We start from the raw sequence: 18,740 nt of genomic DNA, 5'->3' as shown, positions 1-18,740 counted from the left end.
ACTTAGCCCATGCACCCGGTACAAACTAGAATTCTTGGATCTGACAAATGTGTTCTTTCAATGATGCCATGTCAGCTTCAGTGGCTGCATCATGCATCAGCCATCTTGGTCTTCAGTGCTTCACTGGCCAATTGCTCATGAATGTTGTGACCGCAAAGTGAAGGGAATGTGCAAAAGAAGGAAAAAGAAGGAAAATGCCTGGTCTTGCCAGTTCATAGGGTGTCATGGTCTTAGGCACTGGGCCGCATTCCCATAGTTCCACTACCCTGTGGCCTCTGCTTCCAAATATTTTTCTACACAAAGTGTGCCACATTCATTGGGGGAAAGGAACTATTACACGGTCACACTAAGTTGAGAGTGACCGTGTAATAAACTGCAACAAACTGGGGACTCGCCTGGGATTCGTAGAGAGTTTCCACTCATGACAGTACATTCGCAGCAGACTATTCATTTGGGTCTAATTTCATTGTAGTGAATGGAAAGTTGTTTTGAATTGTGAAGGTGCCATTCAGACCTGTACCATGGGTTTCAGGGGGGGTGTATATAAAACAATGTTGATTTATCTAAGCAGGAACAGGGATGAGATTTTGCCCAAGCATGAAGAGCTTCTTAGGTGCAGGACACATTTCAGAATGAGCACCGTAAAAATTAATATGGTCAGAAAGCACCTTCTATCCAAATTGTTTATTAAATGTGAATGAGTAGAACAGGAGCATGACACATGGCAAGCCAGAATGATGCAGGAGGTTACCTCTACAAATGTTGATATGTGGCAGGATAATAGACGGTTACATCAGGCCCTGACAGACTTTTATATGACACGGATCAGCAGAAATTAGCAAATTAAAATGGCTCAGCTCACAGCATAAATGTACATCCGTATGATGATCATGGAAGAAAGATAGCAGGATAGTGTAGCTTCCATGCAAAACCATTCTGTGCTTTTGGATCAAGCGCAGAGAGAGTTGAAACAATAGGAGGAAGGAGCGCAACAGAGCCAAAATTTGGAGATACAATTAGAAAACTTTATTTAGCAACTAAAAGATGAGTTAGTAACACAACAACAAGCACATTTAGAGCATGAGGCTCAATTTTCTGCACTGAAAGAGGAGTATCAAAAAGGTGTTGGAAACCTAACAGTGAGTCAACACAAATTAAGTGAGCAGGGTGTACACAATAGACAACTTAGAGGACATTTTTGCATTTCAAACGCAGATGAAACAACTGATGAAAATAGGCAGTTGATAATTAGGGATGCCAATTCCCTGGCGGAATTCGATCAGATGTGCCAAAATCTCAACACTCTGAAACAACAGAGAGAGCATTTCAAGGAAGAGAATACCATATTGTGTGGCCAAGGTGAACTGTGACATCAGGAAGGATGAGGTAGTATTTCAAGTCAACCGTGACTGTCTTCCATCCTTGAAACCTTACATTTAGGCCAACACCATAACAAGAGATCACTCCACCCAACTGGAGGATACCGGCAAAATTGCCAAATCCAAGGTCTTTCCATTCTTTAAACAGATGGTCGAAGAATAAATCAGTCTCACTGATGCCTGTGAGACTGAGGAGCAAAAGCAGAAGCTGAAACAGGGGTTTTTGGATTTTCAGGATATCTTTGCTGTGGAGATTCGTATGACTGTGGACGCACAGACATACATTAATCCTTCATACCTACGGACCTCGAGATGGCTCCCGTATTTGTCAAGCAATACCAGTTGCCTCTTGCATCTACGGTGCTAATCACTGACATTATTAAAAATATAGAATCCTGTGGGATAATTCATTCAGTCCACAGTACCTTTAACAACCCGGTACTGGATATACTGTGGATACTCAAACCCATAGGCCAATGGAGATTTTGCACAGACCTTAGGGAGTTAAATTAACAGGTCCACATGCCAAGATTGCCCCTTCCCAACATCGATCAGATACTAGCCCAGATCCAACGGTCAAAGGTGTATACCGCCATTGACCTGACCAACAGTTACTGGACTGTACCCATTAGTAGGGAAGACCAGAATAAGCTTGCCTTTACGTTCAGAGGGCAACAATACACCTGGACCCAAATCCCCTTTGGATACATAAACTCTGCCAATTAATGTATTATCTTCCTACATAAGGCCATGTCCAACATGGGCGAAAGGGGAAACCTAGCCTATGTAGATGATGTTTTAATCAAGAGCTCCACTGTGGAGGAACACATAGCTGAAATACGCTATGTTCTGACCCAGTTGCAGAAAGCCAGAGAGAACCTGTCCTTTCAGAAGGCACAGTGGTGTAAGACCTGCACGAACTTCTTAGGGCATGAAATCACTTCTGAGGGTCTCCATCCCCAGGCAAAAAAGCTGGAAGCATGCTGGATATTTCAAAGCCTTCTTGGACTCACTAATTATAGTAGAAAGTTCATACAGGACTATGCAGAGGTCAAGCGACCCTTGGTGCATTTATTAAAGAATGGGGTCAAGTAGGAGTGGGGTCCAGCACAATCTGAGCCAGTAAAACAACTCAAGAGAAGCCTTTCCCAAGCACCTTGTTTGGCTTACCCCATAAAGAACAAGGAGTTCTTCTTGGAGACAGGGTGCTCATATACTGGCTTAACTGTGGCATTATATCAAAAGCACAACAGGGTCAACAAGTAATCTCATACGTGAGTAAGTCTTTGTCCTCTGAGGAGGAAGAATTCAATGATTGCAAAAAGGCACTCCTGGCAATGGTGTGAGCATTGAAAAATTACAGCCTGTTCATCCAGGGGGAGTGCATAATTGTGCAGACTCCTCACCAGCCCTTACAATATCTCCAGTGACCAAATCCAAACAGGGAACGTTAGTAATTCCTGAATTACTTCCTGGATTCGGTTTATGCAAGACTTTCGTGTGGAGGTCAGATATGGCCGAAAAAAGAAGAGTGCCCTAGCGCAAGGTTTGGCTGACTTGCATGACTGTGCTCAAGAAAACTGTCTCCAGGCTGAAAGTCTAAAGATCTAGACAATATAGAGGCGTACCTTACTTCCCCACAAAAAGTCTAAGAGGAAGACACATGCCAGTGGACACCCACAACTTAACTAGTGGCTGGCATTGGGAATGCCTGGGTGATTGATGCCCCAAAGCCCTCTGCTGGGCACAAAATAGGTCCCAGAAGTAGTCAGGTGGCAGAGTTGATGGCGGTACATCAAGTCATCCTCACTGCCGTGCAAGACCAACTGGTCATAGGCCCTGATTCAGATGATGTCAAGAATGGGTTCATGGAGCACCTTATTAATGTCATACGCCAGCTCCATCATCGCCTATCGGACAGGTGGAGAAAGGTCCACCATTGAGGAGTGCCATCACGTTACTTCCATGAACGTCAGCTGTGGTCTAGTTGTTTTTAAGACGGCCACTGACAGCCTCAAGACCAGCTTCTACTCGCAACTGCTTAAGTAGCAACTGCCCTGGTCTCTCTCCATTGTTGCCTCACTGCGTTACATCGCTTGGCTTTGGTAATCCCCCTTTCCTCTGTCCCTCTGACCCCTTGTACCTTCAGTTCAAGCCCGGCCCATTTCCTTCTGTTTCCTTCTTTCCTTTCCCCCTCTCTGTGGTGTACTCTGCTCTCTCTCTTTTGGCTCCCTCGATCCTCCAGCCTCTCTTTTCCGGGCTCTGCACCCGCTTTTCCTCTCTCCCGTTGGCTTCTTCGCTATTTCTCCCTCTGTCTCCCCAAAGCCCCCAGTGGTTACTTATCTGTAGGGTCTTTGCCGAATCAGCCCCATTGTTCTTTTCTCTTTGGAGGTCTTCACTTCCAACGGACTCCTGTCCGAGTATCCAGATCTCTTTGCCTGGAGCTCACACACAGCGCCCTTCTCATCTATCGCTGCCAACACCGGAGAGAACTTTTTCATTTGACATCACACTTGGAAACCATAAGCCATCACTATACCCGAGAAAGAACATCTAAGCCTTCGATGTCCTCCTCAGAGGTTTTTTGCCATTTACAGGTTTGATCCCCTTTTTTGGCTGCTGCGGGACCGGGGGCCACTGGTCTTCTGGTTCTTTAACTGACCAGAGTGGTGTGGTCCCGTGGCAGGCCTTATCGTCATTAAAATAAATAATCCCTTAAGACTAAAGGACAAAAGAAGTATTCCATTCAGGAAGACCCAAAAGCACGTGAGGAGTGGAATTTAAGTCCTGAGAGCAACAGTGACATTGAAAATTAATTGGAAAAATCGAGGCAGCACGGGAAATGAATCCATGCAATTGATGATCTGGTCACCTCTAATGAAATGACCATCTACTGGAAAAATATCAGATGTCACTGCAAAATAGAGGGACCAGACAAAACTGGAAATTACTTTGCTGACCAGATGGCCAAAACCGAAGCCATCCACAGGGATCTCATAGAAACTGAATTCCTGTTGGGAGAAATCCAGGTCACTGCTGTCACCAGGTCCCAAACACATGCCCAACATTAACTCTCAACTACCCAGTGGAGTAAAGAAAGCCAAGATGCTAATTTCGTTATGACACAAAAAGACAACCCGATTATTGGGAAATATTATCAACATATTGAAAACCCTGTGAATTTATTCTGACAGAATCTGATTATATCGGTAAAGAGTATCTCCGGGTGTTGATGAAGTTTTCCAAAATGTTCAGAATCCAAGAAAGTTTGTTGATGTGACCAGTGGGTGGTGCCTAATTCATTCGGAAGCCCGATGTTAAGTCACACCCATGACACAGCCACTGCCAGTCATAGGAGGTTTCATGCAACTTTAGAAATCTTGTGAGAGGTTGCATACTGCCCACACATGGGTCAGGACCGCTGTGCCAGTTTCAGCCAAGTTTCTTCACACACATAACTCCACTACAGAAAAGGGAAATGACATTGCCTTGGTCGGATTTGCAAGTTGATTTCAGCGGGCCAGTGATTTGCTCCTCTAAAGCTAACAAGTACATGTTGACTGTGAAATGCTTGTTTACCAAGTGGGTGGAATGTCTTCCACCCCCAAATTACAAGGAAGAAACAGCTGCCAACCTAATGATCAATCACATCTTCTCAAATTGCGGCCTTCCCAGAAGGATTGAGTCAGACTGAGGAAGTCATTTTACCAATGAGGTGATGACAAAGATGTGGGAAATATTAGAGGTAAAGAGAAAACTCCCCATTGCCAAATGCCCAGCCTCGAGCGAAGGGGAGTTGAGAGGTACAATTTAACAATTGTGGGCATCTTGAACAAGTTTGTGGCAGACTCTGGTCCAAGTTGGGACATCCGATTAACGCTTGTCCTGATGGCCATCAACTCTGCACCATCTTCTGTGTAAAAAATGTCTCCTTTCGAGCTCATGACTGCACGAAAAAATGGTTCTACTTCAGCATCTGCTCTAGAGAACTCAAGATCAGACCCTGATCAATGCATCTATGACTCATGAGTACATTGAGAATTCACAAAAATCACCTTCATAATACTTTTTGCTTACGCTCATCGACATTTAGAAAAGTCGGCAGAGGAGATGGAAACCCACTACAAATTAAATACCACCAAGAAAGAGGAAGAAGTAGGAGACAGGATCTACCTGTACAATTTCCAAAGAAACCACACCAAAGACTGGAGGTTCCTCCCCTCTTGGGGCGGTGCTTTTAACATTGTTGATAAAATCTCACCTGTCACCTATAAGGTTTGCATCCCTAAAGAAGAAGAGACAGAAGAGTAATGGGTTCATATCAATGAGTTGAAAAGCTGTCATCCCAAACACACTTTGTGACTTATTGAAGAACCCAGTGAGGATTGAGCCCGAGAACCATCTGAAGAATAAAAGTAAAGAATGGAAACCCAGATGGAGAAAATCACACATTTACAGGGAGTAAAACAGCTTATACTTATCAGGAATGTACCAAAAGCAATGATCATGTATGAATTGTATGCGTCAATTGAAAAGTAATGTGTAACTCGTTGTTTTGTTGTCAATTTGCACGTCAATAATACCAGGGAAATTAGTACATTACAAAATACTTAACCTCTCTTTTATTCTCGGCAGATTAAATAACTCCTTTCCTCTACAGCCTTGAGATGGAGCTACCAGAAAGGGTGGGTCCAGGACCAAAACCCAAAATCCGAAAAGAGTGGAGTGCAGACCAGAGTACCACTCGCTCTGCATAGGGAAAAGTGTGGACTTGCTCCGACAGAGATTCCGTGAATTAATCCAGAACACAAAGCAAACGGAAAACTCACTCTCTCCTTGCTCTTCTCTGTGTCTCACTGGAATCAAAGAACCAAGACGGTGGCCATGCTGGTAGAAATATAGCCCTGAATGCCAGAAATAAAGAGGCCAGAGTGATTTATGAAATCCCATTGAAGTATAAGGCCAGCACAGAAATGGTGATGTCAGACATGAGGCCTATTGAACCAAAAACAGGACTAAATCTCAAAAGAAAGCAAGTGGGCTTACATCTCAAAAGTGCAAAGATATGCCCAATGCATTTCAGCAAGGTAAAGAAAGATGTGTGGCTGGCAATGCTGTTTTACTAAATCCATGGAGAGCAGCACTTTTGCTTAAAGAGACAGACAGCAGTGTGTACAATATCTTTATGCAAAATGATACTACAATCCCAAAATCTTAATTGAAACCAAGCTTCTTGCAATTATAAAAAATAAAAGAACTTCCCTTTTCCCTCATCATAATGACAGTATTCGAAGTGAAGTGCTTATTACACTTTCAGAGTTTGCATATGGTTTTTTCATATAACTGCCCTATACATATGGACAATACAGAAGGGATACTCATGTATTATGCAACTATGAGATTAAAGAAGTACATTACATATGGGTATAAGGCCCAGGTGCCTTTCTAAAATGTCATGTAAAATGCATTATGTCTGAGTTTAAAAGCCATTGCTTGCACAGTTTTACAAGCAGCCAGTCATTTCTCATAAAGATGAAACTTAACCTCTAAGATCTTTCCTCTGCTGTCCTGTAGAGGGAGGTCTGGTTGGCAAGCATAAACCAGGGCCATTGCTTACAAATATAGAAAGAAATGCACTATTTTGATTTACTCCACTGTGGAAACAGATAATGCCATGCATTTTCTTTCAGAAGAAGTGACATTGAGGTCACAATTCCCATAAAATGTCCTTTCTTGTTGCAGCCAGGGCCATTCCATGGCCAGGAGGGAGGGGGCGGCGAACATAAACATGAACTAGCCTCTGGCTGATACCATGCTACTTAAGAGAACAAATGAAAAGGCTGGAGTTTAATTAATATAAAAATACATATTATTGCATAAAAAGGGTAGCATATATGCCACAATGGTTTATTCCAGACATTTATTAAAGGTGACAGTAACCACCTTTGAACCATGTCAAAATGATTTTGGTGTGATAAACATAACTAAAGTTATTATTAAAAAAATGGATTTGGGTCTTTCCCTTTATTCCGAGCGATTTGAAAGTTGTTGTGAGGGTGAAGAACAAAATTAACATGGGAACTATGAAGTGGCATATATTTCACTGATGCGACTCCTGAGTAAATGAAGGAAAAATGTATCTCTGCCAACTTCAGATTAGAATCATCTGATTTGCCTTAAAATGTAGTTCTCAAAAATAGATCCATACATGTCAAGATTTGGAAAATGAGGGTACTTGCCATGTTGCTAGATTTTTAGATTTGAAACAGACACGTCCCACATGTCAGTTTTGGATGACAAAGTGTTCTTCTCCCACATCTTTCCTAACTCACACCCCTTATCTCTTTGTCCTATTAGCACACAGGTAAGAGGTGGGTAGATAAAATCAACTAATACCTTTTGTGGGAATCATAACACGTTTGTGACATTTGCCCTATAAGTAACCCAGTTTGCATTAGAACTGGGTTTTTTCCACTTAGTAACCTGCTGCTGGACTTTTGTGAGAAGCAGCCAAACAGAGAGTTCACAAATCTTGCATTAGAGACAGGGGCCAGGAGGCATAGACGCTGACTGGGACCCTTTGGAGGATCCAGAGGAGACTATCCTTGACTAAAACCCTTGTTGTCCAAGAGGTGCCATGTTGTTCCCTGATGCTCATTACAAGGACTCACCCGCAAATAAAAGCCACATTTTGTGTAAGCCCTGCATTTTCAACCATTGTTTTAGTGATTCCCTCATATCAAAATATTCAGTTAGTCTGTGTAGATCCTTAGCATATTTAAATAAAGTAAATCAATAATTTCCCCTATACAAATCACAGGATGTGCTTTGTTGGCATTTGAAACGACCACTCTCTTCCCAGTGTGTTTTGAGCCTGTATAGATATAATGCTTTGCCAAAAGAATCAATCCCAAAACCCTGTTATGAACCTTGGGATAGTAGAACTTCATTCCTGGAGGTGCAAGGGTGCTTTTCATTAGATTCCCACTGGTAATTTCCTCATTTCGCATCGGCTCACTGGTTCCAGAGTCTTCTTCAATCCTTATCTTCATCCCAAAATATTTCTTGGCTGTCTTCTGATACTGCGTGAAAATGATCCTTATAAAACAGAATCCTAACAATACCAACGCGAGTATTGCTCAGAATATTTTATTTATTTGTTTTTGCATTTATTACAGTGCACAAAACCTACAGGTATATAGGCACTAGTGTCATTGAGGGAAAACATAAGGGGGAGGGGCTGAGGAAATGCATTAGGAAGAGTGATGAGTCTTAGGAGGAGCAAAGTTAGTTGAACAGCTAGGTCTTAAAGTTTCTGCATTTATTTTGAAAACATTGGCCTGCCAGGTTGTTATCAATGACAATAGCATTGGGAACAAGCCATCTCCTGCTGTCTCATCAGCTTCATCTTCCATCTGTGTATGCAGGGTTGACAGAATAGTTATTGCTTCTGTCAGGGTTCAATTTTCTCAATCATGCGATGATAAGAATGTACAGCAAGAAGGCCTGACCTTGGTGCACACTCCTCCTTCCATTGTTTGATGGCTATCAATTCTTCGCTAATTACATTGACTCATTGTATGGTTGCAATAATCGTCTGTAACAGCTCCCACTCATCTGTTACAGCTCCCATTTGGCATTCACTGTAGTCTGGAGTCCTGGCATAAGTATAGTTGTCATAATCATTGCTATATTGCTGAACAGTATATGCTCATCTGGAATGGCTTCACAGTCATTTATTGATTTCATAGTCCTTTATTGAATGGTTTCTTAGTCCTTTATTGATTTTGATGAAAAGTATTTCTCCCTTTTCTGCCGGTGAGGAATAAGCGATCTCTTCCTTCTCTGGTGTTCATTCATCTTTGGAAATTCACTGATATGATGATCAGATCACTTTGAGCGAACACTTTGATGGAACATGTATTAATACAATGGAACATATTCCTCCCCAATGTATATGCAACTGCATGTACACTCTGGATCCACAGGCCCAATATCGGTTCATAAGTACAGCAGTTCCTCCATGTATTCCTGGGACCTCAAGTATCTGTCTACATCCTTTGTTTTCTCTGACTAGAAACGAGTCTCCATTCTAGAAGCACGTTGTTGCATTCTTCAATGCTATAATAGATACTGGTCCTGCTTCATTGTCAACCCATGTTAGTAACTTGGAATACTTGACGCATGCTTGTAGGGATCTTGCATTCGCCCTTTGGTCGCCTACAGACCACATTAGACTGCCATATTGTGCCCTTTGGTCGCCTACAGACCACTTTAGACTGCCGTATTGTGCCCTTTGGTCGCCTACAGACCACATTAGACTACTGTATTGTGCCCTTTGGTCGCCTACAGACCACATTAGACTGTTGTATTGTGCCCTTTGGTCGTATACAGACCACATTAGACTGCCGTATTGTGCCCTTTGGTCGCCTACAGTCCACATTAGACTGCCTTATTGTGCCCTTTGGTCGCCTACAGACCACATTAGACTACTGTATTGTGCCCTTTGGTCACCTACAGGCCACATTAGACTGCTGTATTGTGCCCTTTGGTCGCCTACACTCCACTTTAGACTGCTGTATTGTGCCCTTTGGTCGCCTACAGGCCACTTTAGACTGCTGTAGTGTGCCCTTTGGTCGCCTACAGGCCATACTAGACTGCTGTATTGTGCCTTTTGGTCGCCTACAGACCACATTAGACTGCCGTATTGCGCCCTTTGGTCGCATACAGACCACTTTGAGGAATTAGCGCTGTGCCTTATGGTCGCAGCTTGCCCTGACACTAACCCAATATGCAAACTTGGTTGCCCCTCATCATGTTCCCATTCTGCATTCTCCCCAACCACACACCCTGCTTGGCCCACTACTACTGGCCCCATAATAACGGTCTCAGCAAGCCGGCATGCCCCCGGCATCACCCTATCCCATGTCCTACACCGTTCCTTCCCTCTACTCCCCCTTTCCCAAACAGCGCAAGTCTTACGCCCAGGACCTATCTGAATACCATCAAGCATCATGCTATCAGCCCTGATCCAATCTCACATGTATTGCCCACAGCAGAGTCACCTCACCACAGCCATACCGAAAAATTCTCTAACCCCGTGACAGGTGCAGCAAGACACTTCCGATTAAGGTCTCGTACCTTCAACCACCCCAACCCAGTCAAATATGAACACACACCTCCCAAACAAATTAGGCCCAGAGTACCTCCCCCTCATCAAAACCATACTCCTAGCCAGAAACCCAACACTACTTCCAAACCAGCTCCGGACACCCCCAATAAATTACTATCCACCTTTAAAGGAGCGCTTATCAATGCCCGCTCCTTAGGGGCGCATGCTATAGAAGTTCACGACCTCATTATGGAATCACAGCTCGACATACTAGTAGTCACAGAGTCCTGGCTCCATCAAGCATCAGGTCCACTACTAACTCTGGCAATCCCATCCGACTACACCATATTCAGAACAGATAGGACCCACTCACAAGGAGGCGGTGTTGCTATTATAGCCAAGACTAAATTACAGCTTAGATCTTGTCCCATTGAAAGTATTGAAGGGTATGAAACATTACTCGTAAAATTTCCCATAAATGCCAAAACTACTATTAATTTAATAGTAATTTATAGAGCACCTAGCCCCAACAACCACCCAGAGACTGAAATCCCGTTGCTATTAGCTCCACTAATAAAACCCAGCTCGAAATACATCATCCTGGGCGACCTTAACCTAGGTTTCAATGACAGCCAAGATGCCAAAGCAGAATCACTGCACTCCGCCCTGAAGGACATGGGTTTCAGCCAACTAGTTAATGCACCCACACATATCAAAGGCAGGACTCTTGATTGGATCCTCTCCCTTAATACCTACGTAACCATTGAGGTCATCTCCCCTCTTATTTGGACCGATCACCATAACATAGTATTTACAATCAATCCCTCCAAACCCACACAAAAAAAACCTAAAACTATGATTATCTATGAAACTAGAAACGCCCGCAAACTCACGCCAGAAAACTTCACGCCTCCTCTCTCAAAAATCCTAGCTTCTACCTCGATCACCAGTGACAACCCCTGTCTCCTAGCAGACATATATCACAACTGCCTCACTACAACCATTAATGCTATAGCACCACTCACCACAAAGGCAAAACGCACAGACAAGCGATCTAGCTTCTGGTTCAATGATAATCTTATCGCCCTCAGAAGAACCAAACGCGCGTATGAACATGCCTACAGAAAGCATCCTACTGCAGAGGCAGAAAAAGCCTACCAAGAAATAAACAAAACCTATAAAACAGCTACTATTACCTACAAATCTAATGCGTATAATAATAGGATCAGCAATGCTACTTCAGATACCAAGGAATTATTTGCCATTCTAAAAGAATTGGAAAACCCCACTCCAGCCATAAACCCAACCATCCCCAGCAAGGAATGGTGCACCACTATACAAGACGCACTAACAGCCAAAATTGAACTACTCCAAATAAAAATCACATCCAAAAAACAATCACTAGCCAACAAACCTGCCCTCCTTAACCTAAATCGACCACATCAGGAATTCACCAGCGCCCCATTCCATTTCACACCTGTATCCCAAAATGTAGTGTTTGACACCATCGCCAAACTTAAAGCCTCCAATTGCAAAGGCGATTCTGTCCCCGCATCAGTAGTCAAATCCTGCGCTCACACCCTCACCCCCATTATCACCAACTTCGTCAACGCATCCTTCAATGCTAACCTAGTACCAGCTAGCATTAAAGAAGCCTGGGTCACCCCTCTCCTGAAAAAACCTACCCTAGACCCCACTGTGCCCACTAATTACAGGCCAATAACAACTGTCCCATTTCTCCTCAAAATATTGGATTCATTAGCATACAACCAAGTCCAAACTCACCTCGAACAAAACCAACCCCTTGGCACGAGGCAATCAGGCTTCCGCCCCAACCATAGCACAGAAACGGCGCTCCTTGACTTAAAAATCCAGATGGATACCATCAGAGACTCAGGGAAACTCTGCATCCTCCTCCTACTCGATCTCTCCGCAGCGTTTGATTTAGTAGACCATAATAAACTATGCGCCACACTAGCGAAAGACTTCAACTTCTCCACCAAAGCTACTACCTGGATCAAATCCTTTCTTGCTGACCGCACCTCCAGGGTCGCCATAGGTAAACAAGCCGCCAACCCCATCATAGTACCCATTGGTGTCCCCCAAGGTTCCTGTCTCTCACCAACATTATACAATGCATACACCAAACTCCTCTTCTCAGCGCTAGACGACATGGGTGTCATCTACACCAACTTTGCAGATGACACCCAGATCCTCATCCCTTTATCGGGAGACTACACTCAAGACACCGACACTATCAACAAAATATATGCCATAATCCAAAATTGGATGGCACTAAATAGCCTCTGTCTCAACGATGAGAAGACTGAGATTCTCATTGTGGGCTCCCAATCCAAAATAGAAGCATTACATCCTGATTACTCATCCATCAACATTGATGGCACAAACATATCAGTACTCAATTAAGTGAAAACACTAGGTGTCTACCGTGATGCCAACCTCACCATGACCAAGCACATCAACGCCCTCTCTTCCTCTACATCCTACACCGCAAAACTTATTGCTCTCAGTCGCCAATTCTTGACACCAACCAATTGTATCACACTGGCAAGAGCTTTAATCTTATCCAGGCTCGACTACTGCAACGTACTCTACCTGGGTACCTCAAAAGCCAATCTAAACAAACTACAGCTCATCCAAAATAAAGCCCTTCGGGCGGCCCTTGGAATAAGGAAGTCAGATCATATCTCAAATATTAGAAGAAACCATCACTGGCTCCCCATCAAAGCCAGGGTCACATTCAAAGCTCTGTGCGTCACATTCAAATGCATCCACTCATGTGTCCCCATCTACCTCAACCACGCCATCAGCAGAAAAGTATCTAAGAGGCCCCTCAGATCTAACAGTCAATTACTCCTAGCCATCCCCCGCTACAAGACAACCAAGGCAGGAGGCAGTAGTTTCCAATACCTCGCACCCACATATTGGAACACTCTTCCCCTCCCCATCAAAAATGAGCAAACATTCTCAGGTTTCAATAAATCCCTGAAAACGTGGCTATTTAACCAAGACTAAAAAATCCCCCTCCATGCTTCAGGAAATATCAGTGTACTGAAACCCTGCATTCAATGTCTTTGTGTATGATTATTTTTGTATTCACATGCACTGCGCCCGATTGGCAAAGTCCAAGAAATGTTTTAACCAAGCTGTCTGTAACATCGCCGTGGTACCCAAGGGTTTGGGCGAGTAATAAATGCAATAAATAAAATAAATAAATAAACTATTTGCACTATGGCTAGTGGTTATTTCTTTAATAAATGTTCAGGGCATAATAATAGTCTGTCTTCCCATCTGGTACTGGTGGCAACACACCCATACTCCAGTAGCTGAGGTATTTCCCAGCATCCAGGCTCTTCTGACCTTTCAGTGATATCTGAACAATCCATCCTCTTCATTTCAATGATTTTTATTTGTTCTCCAATCTGGGATGGATACATACATTTTTTGCTTCTCCACCCCATCCCACCTTCCATCCTTTTTGTCTTCACATAAGTATCTTAATATGGAAATGTTCCCCTTGATCACCATCGTAAAATTTGCCCATTTTCCTTCAAATTGCCCTCTGGTTGTACACGCTGCTAGATGACTGAGGCATATTGCTTCATGTGCAGGCATCTCTTTGGCAATAAATGTCCTTTCTGCCTTTATGGCATACGGTATTAAGGAACAGACATAACAGCTTTCATCTGATGTTCTCTCTCCCACCTCCTTCATGAGCTGATACAATAGATTATTTTTCGATTGAGCCGAATTATCAAGATATGTGTTCATATCTGCATGATCTTCCCCAATATCCGCTTTAAATTGTAATAGATGCCTTGTAAGATTATAAAGGAAGCTGTTAGTGCTTTCATTAGGGTCAATAGTAACTGTTTCATTGTTCCCCTCCATGTATGTATTGTTTCTTATAACATGTCGAAATGCCATATAGATCAGGAGGAAAATAACAATCATAACCCAGAATGATATCACAACTATGACTCTGTGAACGCTCATCAACTTTCTTGATGGCAATGAGTCTCTTATTTTCTGAAGCCTCGCCATTTTTGCTTAGACCTTTAACATATAACTCTGTAAGTCTCTATGAATCACACCTTTATATCAAGAACTGCAGTGCAAGATGATTGCTAAGATATTTCTGTAAATAATATAATTGCTTTTACTATTGCCCAAAAAAGTCACTATATTTTCGTATGCTCTTACTAAAGCAGGGTAAGACAGTGATATGTATATACAAACAGCATACAAGAATGTGTGTATTGTTATTATAATGGGTAACATAAAGATGAAATGTGCTTCTCTTCTTTCGGCTCCGGTAGTTGAACGCATTGTTCCTTTAGCCCATTGATGCACAAAATGCAGAGGCTTTCCAAGTGCGGCCCGTCATACTATCGGATGCAAACTAACTTGTGAAATGTTTGAGCGCAGTCTTTTCATCCTGTATGATTTGCATATTTATTCCAGTGCAAATATGTCTTTTGCAAAGAAAGAAATGATAAAAGGGGAAAGAAAAATGCATAGTATAAAATGTAATTTTGAAATACAAATAAAGACTGGTACACCTCAAAAAAGGTATTCTTTTTCCATGTGTTTAATAGAAATTTGTGGTTGAAAATGCTTCTCGCCTCCTGAACTTTCACCCCTCCCACATTTGATTTTTGGCCTACTATAGGCAGCATGTACGGTACATTCGGCCCTCTGGCATAATCAGTTGTGCACCCCTGTTTTAGCCTATCTAAAAAGTTCCAGGATAACTGTAAGTCTGTTTATTCCTTGTCAAATGTGGAAAGATATTGGCCTACAGTCTAAAGTGGTGTGATGCTCTGCATTCTACTTGCCTTTACTCTTGGCCTTTGAACGAGGCTGCATGCATGGAATTTCTTCTCTTGCTTCACTGTTGGTAGTTGCAGGAGGTGTCAAGGTTTTTCCTTTATATGGTTTGATGTCATGCAAATGTAGCCAAGATCGTCTACCTTTTAACTTGGCAGCTGTAGGGCATTCTTCCACCTCATATGGTCCTTCACAGTGGGCAATGCACCAAGTGTTTACAAATATTCACACCAGCACCTGGTCCCCTGGGTATAGGTTAGGGTGTTTTAACACATCTTCTGTTTAAATAAGTTGATTGTCTTTATCACTTCTCTTTGACCCCTACCTTCAGTTTTTGACCTGTTGAGACATGAAAGAAACACTGGCAATCATTGTTGTTCGATAATCATGCATCTCATCACCTAGCACCTTCGCTTCACTACTGCTTCAGTTTTTAACATAATTATGATATGATATGTCATTCATAACGTGCCTGTACACAAGTGTTTCTAGGTGTGACAAGACAAGGGAGGGGAGACAAGACAAACAATCATACTAGTCCTTGTGTCATTTAGATTGTGCAAGTGCAACAATGTAAAGTGCAGGGAGGAGGGCGACGTGCCAGGGAGAGGGAAGGGGCAAGTGCAATCAGGGCAGCATTGCTCTGAGTAATTGCAGCCAGGGTAGCATGGTTCTGGGTAAGTGCAGGGAGGCAGGGGGCTGTGGGTGACAGATACATCCCCTAAGTGCGCAGTAAGAGCAGAGGCAGTGCAGGGGAGACTCATCATGGATAAACCTGGCACCCAGTAGACTCTGAGGGTAACCAAGCAACCAGTCGGCACAGGAGACAGATAAATCAGCAGGGGAGAGGGAGAGACAGCAGAAGAGAAAGGGAAGTTCTTGAACTGCTTCTGGAACTTCATTTGTTCTGGCTCAAGTTTGAGAGGGGAAGGGAGGCCATTCCAGAGGAAGGAACCTGTGAGGTGAAAGGTCTTCCCCCCACTCTCAGCCTCTAGAAGCGTATGACCCTCAGAGAGTTTTAGGTAGAAGTGTAAAGGGCTCGAGAAGGAAGGTATTTAGGAAGAGAAAGTTGTATATAGTGCAGACCCCGGCCCCAGAAAGCCTTGTGGACAATGCAGAGGGTCTTGAACTTGATCCTTGATTTCAGGGCTGGAGAGATATGGTCCCTGGGCTAGAGGCCAAGGATAAGTCTTGCAGTCCTTTTCTGGATTAGTTGCAGAGGGTGGAGAGTAGAGGAAGGCAGATTGAGAACCAGGGCTTTGGAGACAGTGAGCTTCTGGGGGAAAGTCAGAAAAGGAACATTACCTCTGAGGAGGTGCAGCTGGTAGTGGGCCTTCTTGGCAAGTTATGTGATGTGAGGAGAGAAGGAGAGAGTGGAGTTGAAGATGCCATCAACGTTTTTTTTGCCTCACAGGCAGGCAAAGGAAGAGGGCCTAAGGAGGGCGGTATAAAGAAATCATGGTGGCAACTGTAAAGACAGACACAAGTGATCACAGTTCATCGGTGTTTATTAAACTACAAAAGTGGGTGAGATAAATGCCTAATCTAAACTTAAATCCAAGATGGGAGCAAGCTTCGACGATCAACTGAAAATAAGGCAGTCCTAGTGTCGTTGTGGCAAATAAAAGGGCCTCTTCTAAGAAAAACCTATTGCCAATCCTTATGCTATTACAAAAAGGGTGTGGGATAGGATTCATAAGACAGAAAGAAGTGTTCACAAACAATATGTCAGGATGCAGTAGTCTTCGTCTCTCTTCCCCACATTTTGAGCATGGGATAAGGTGCAACCTCGGAGCACAGCCCACTTCTTGGGCTTCTACAGCACAAGATGACAATTCCGCCCCCAACGTTCAAGAATCTCGATGGAAAAGTGTCTTTTCCTACAAAAAAGACTCTTGCTTCGAGGGTCGGAAAAAAACAAACCAAAACGTTCCTTTTATACGGTAGTAAGGCTGATAATGGTTCAACCCTGGGTCCCCATCTTCCGGGCATAAACCCCTTATGAATCGTATTCAATAAACAAATACAAATGGACTTTTGGGGTGTGGACTTTCAACCCATAGATCTCCCTCCTTCGGGTTCGGACCCCTCTCAGGTGTCAGTCTCCTTCCTTTGGGTTCACTATGGTTTTTCCTTGTTTCACAAGTCTTAAGGTCTTTTAAAGCAATTCTTCAGGCTTCACCGCTTTCTGTCGACATCCCTCTGCCGGGTTCACTCTTGCCAATGTTTCCTAAACAGTTCACTGTTGACATCCCTTGGTCGGGTTCACTTCTGTCAGCACACTGTTCGTAGGGATTTCAGGCTTCTCCTCTTTCTGACAGCATCCCTCTGCAGGGTTCACTATTGCTAACTTTATCTATTGTGCCTATCAATCATGCCTTTCTTAATCATATGTCGGTCAAAGACCTTCGACTGTACAGAGGATTTTGTCAGACCCCTGTATGACCACTTTGACTATCCCTTTGTGGCCTTCCTGAGGCCTTTTGGTATTATCAGTTTCATCAAACACGGGATTGACCAGGGTCTCTCAAGTAAGCACCCACTTGTCAGGTAAACAGCTTTGGAATTAGTCTGCTGCCTTTCATGGTGTGTGAAAGTGGATAGAGTTTGTGAAACAAATGGTACTGACCGGGATTATTATCGTGAAAGGAACAGGGGAAATTATGGGAATGGTAGTGTTTTATCTATGCCATTCGAGAGTTTGGAAAATGGCTATCAGAGGGACGGGATTGTGAGGGTTTCGTCAAAGTAGATTGGTTGTTCGGGACAGAATAATGATAGGAATTTGGTTAAAATGGTTGGGAGTATTCGGTCGGAAAACAGGAAAACATTTTTCCGGGAATTGTGGTTTTTGAGGGTTCCTAGTTGGTCTACCAGAGTTTTCAGCATGGCAGAATTTTTTTAAGGGAGCGTCTTTGGGGAAAAGGGTGGTAGTTGTGGAATAACCAAAGAGACTTCATCCTTCTCTTCTTCTTCCACGGTAAAGTACTGCTTCCCATCTGGGGTACTTCCCAAGCATAACCCTGAGTCCCTCTACCCAGGTGGTCCTTCCCTATCTGCCACTCCTAGGGTTGGGATAAAAGAGGGCTAGTTCTTCTCTGGCCACCTGGGGATTTCTGGATCTACTTGGGAGAATACCCTCAGTTTTCTTACAGTGGCCACAGTGAGAGACGGAAAGCGGGAGCAGAGGTCCCAATTAGAAGGAACTCAGTCTTACTGGCATTGAAGTAGAGATCATTGGAGACGCAAAAATCCTGAATCTTGGATAGTCAGGAATGAGTGGGAGAGAAGAGGAGGCTGAGGGGAGTCTGAAAGAGAGATGAGTGTCATCCCCTTAACACTGAAAGTTAGTGCAGAAGGTAGAGATCAAATGGGCCAAAGTGGCCAAGTAGACATTG

Source organism: Ambystoma mexicanum, chromosome 6q (genome assembly GCF_040938575.1).
Source record: "Ambystoma mexicanum isolate Mex_15411 chromosome 6q, UKY_AmexF1_1, whole genome shotgun sequence".
Lineage (NCBI taxonomy): Eukaryota > Metazoa > Chordata > Amphibia > Caudata > Ambystomatidae > Ambystoma > Ambystoma mexicanum.
This window is presented reverse-complemented; position numbering follows the sequence as displayed.